The following is a 3157-nucleotide window of genomic DNA, read 5'->3' as shown; positions in this document are numbered from 1 at the left end:
GCGCATGCGGTCGCTCCCTGGCTGCAGTACTGCGCTGTCGACACGCGAGGGCAGCAGGGAGCACGGCGGGATCACCGCGCATGCGCTCGCTCCCTGGGTGCAGTACTGCGTTGTCGACACCCGGGGGCAGCAGGGAGCACGGCGGGATCACCGCGCATGTGCTCGCTCCCTGGCTGCAGTACTGCACTGTCGACACGCGAGGGCAGCAGGGAGCAGGGCGGGATCACCGCGCATGCGCTCGCTCCCTGGCTGCAGTACTGCACTGTCGACACGCGAGGGCAGCAGGGAGCACGGCGGGATCACCGCGCATGCGCTCGCTCCCTGGCTGCAGTACTGCGTTGTCGACACCCGAGGGCAGCAGGGAGCACGGCGGGATCACCGCGCATGCGCTCGCTCCCTGGCTGCAGTACTGCGCTGTCGACACCCGGGGGCAGCAGGGAGCACGGCGGGATCACCGCGCATGCGGTCGCTCCCTCGCTGCAGTACTGCGTTGTCGACACCCGGGGGCAGCAGGGAGCACGGCGGCAGAGCGGTGCAGCTGCGCCCGCCTGAGCTGAGCGGCTGCAGTAGTGGGGTGTCACCGCCCGAGGGCAGCAAGGAGCTTGTCTGCCTCAGTGCGCCTGCGCGGCTCCGCTGGCCGCAGTACGGGCCGCCCCCGCCCGAGGGCAGCCGGGAGCAGCTCGGCCGCAATGCGCGTGCGCGGCCCCGCTGGGGCATCGCCCTCCGCCGACGGCAGCTCCCCGCGCCCCCCGCCCATCCGGTTGGGCCCCTCGACCCTTTCGTACCCTCCCGCTGGGCACCTCTGTCCTGCCGGAGGAGACGGTGGTGGGGACCTCCCGAGCACCCCGTGTCCCGGCGGCGGCGCAGCACTGAGGGGAGTCGGCAGTGCCCGGGGCCCAGCGCCCCGGCGGGCAGGCGGAGCAGGCCTCGGGCGGCGGGGCGCGCCAGGTGCCCGCAGTCGGGGCCCCGGGAGGTTTACTTAAGTGAATCCTAACCTGATCCTCCTACACCAAGGGAGAAGCTTCCTTTCTCCAGACTTTCTCCCTGGTCTGAGATTCCTGAAGGCCAATTAATGTCTCTGCCTTTTCTTTACCCTTTGCCATCCATTCAGCAGCAGGCTCACCTTCCCCCCTGTGGTTTTACTGATGCATTTATAAGAAGCCCTGATGCATTTATAGAAGTCCTTCTTTTTTCCCCTGACATCCCTCACCAGATTACACTCCATGTGACCTTCCTAGCCCCATCCTGACATACTTGGACATCTTTCTAACCGTCCCAGGTTGGTTATTTGTGCCTGCTTCCACCTTCTGTATACTTTCCTCTTCTGTTTGAGTTTTGCTAGGAGCTCCTTGTTCTTCCCTGCAAGTCACAGTTGACACTTTGGCATGTCTAGGTCCCCAAAAGCAAGGAAAAACTAGGCTACAGCAGAGTCCATGAGCCAAGATTTAATGCAGAGGGGATATAATTCAGTAGGGGCAAAAGTGCAATCGAGGTAGTACACTACATGGGACCAGGCCAGGAGGGGAAGGAGCAGACTCGTACTGCAGGGCCTGACCCATGCTACCCCCCCCCCCCAAGGAAGTGAGCCAACCATTGAGGTGCTGGGGGCAAGGAGGTGCAATGTTCTCAGTTCCATTTTACATGGGAAAAGAAGGAAATACAATAGAACTTGCTCCTAGTCACATCGAAAATGAAACACCAAGACTTGTACAGGTGCAGAAGAGAAGCACAGGCATCCCACCTAACTACCAGTCTTTGCTCTTTCTCTCCAGGAAATTCTACATCTGGTACCTACAACATCCTGCAGCCAGTTGCACAGTTCAGCTACAGGAGATGTGAGGAAACACATATGTTTCTATTGAATCTGCCAACTGATAACTTCACATAACACAAGGAACAGAAAGAATTATATGATGTAAACAACTCCCTTTTCGCCTCCTCGTCACTCATGATAGCGTAGCTCTCTTTCAAATTGTCTCCGAATTCTCTTTCCATAATGCCTAAAATAAATTTCCTTTGCTGCTTTTAAAGCTCATTCCTCCTTGTCCTAAGCATCGTGCACAGGGAGGTATTTATTCCCTTTTTATTTGCAGCACCCTTTTACATATTTACAGAGTTGTACCTAGCTCTCTTCTGCCTTCTCATCTTGACATTAAACAACTGAAGTCCATTACTTCTATGATTAATCTTTCCTCAAGGACTGTGGTTTCTAAAACTCTGATCCTTCTTGTCGTGTTCTTTAGATGCTTTCTAATTGGTGTGTATCTTTCTTGAAACGTGATTCCCAGAATTGGATGCCATTTCAGTTGAGGACTTACCAGCCCCATAGGTCAGGAGAACTCTGTCACATATTCCAAGTGCAACAGTCCTGTTGGCATACTGCAATATAGCTGCATCTGTTAAAGGCAGCAGGCATGCAAATTTTCCTCTTTGGGCTACAAGGTAGTGGTTAATGGTCCCCCCACTGTCATCATTTTACGTTTTGAAATAAGCTATTGCGCCTTAAGTGCAAGTCAAAAAGATTACTGTGCCCTTGCTCAGGGCATGGTTAAGATGAGATGCTACCTGATCATCTGCCATCGGGATGGAAGGCTCAGCCAGCGCAGCACTTGTGGGCCAGCTTATGGACAAGTGGCACTCTTGTCTGTAGTGCTTGCTGTTGCGTTGCCTGCACTCATCTCCACCAGGACACCATAGTTTGGCTCCTGCTTCAAGGAGAGTTGTCTTCAGTTTCTGAGGTATACAGGAGCTTCTTGATTCCTAGAATTGGATTTGTGATAACAAGAGGAAGCAAGCATTTTTGATCTTTGATTTGTAGCAAATCCACAGTAAAGCCCCCATTGGGGGGGGGGGGGTCTTTTTGTTTGTGTCCCCAAAGAATTCTCAGGTGAAAACAGAAGTATTTGGTTTTTTTCTGTGTTAAAAAAAATCAACTTCTCTCAAGAGCCTTACCAGAAAGAAGTTGAAGAAAATAGTTTAACACAGCAAAATGCTTTCTAGCTCACTTCTAAAGTGCAAGGAAGATGACTGTAGCCAGTTAGAACATCAAAGCCCAAATGACCCCAAGCAGCTGTCACACAGTCCTGAAGGGCTATGAGGAGCAAGTGTAATGAAAGTAGTATGGAAGTAGAAGCAGTCTTTGAGCAGCACAGCCTTC

At 53.6% G+C, this 3157-nt stretch overlaps 1 long non-coding RNA gene across 2 annotated transcripts; it reads left to right on the top strand.

Moving 5' to 3' along the window:
• Nucleotides 1-685: 685 nt before the first annotated feature.
• LOC104142947 (uncharacterized) lies at nucleotides 686-2849 on the top strand. 2 transcript variants are annotated; one of them, XR_011140634.1, is made up of 3 exons: nucleotides 686-948; nucleotides 1214-1279; nucleotides 1773-2849. It is a non-coding gene; the product is annotated as an uncharacterized lncRNA (long non-coding RNA). The 2 variants fall into 2 exon arrangements; XR_011140633.1 differs by having other exon boundaries at nucleotides 1115-1279.
• Nucleotides 2850-3157: the final 308 nt, after the last annotated feature.

The sequence above is a fragment of the Struthio camelus genome, chromosome 3 (assembly GCF_040807025.1).
Source record: "Struthio camelus isolate bStrCam1 chromosome 3, bStrCam1.hap1, whole genome shotgun sequence".
NCBI classification, from domain to species: Eukaryota; Metazoa; Chordata; class Aves; order Struthioniformes; family Struthionidae; genus Struthio; species Struthio camelus.
Note: the sequence above shows the minus strand (reverse complement) of the source record. Positions and strands in the feature narration are given on the sequence as shown.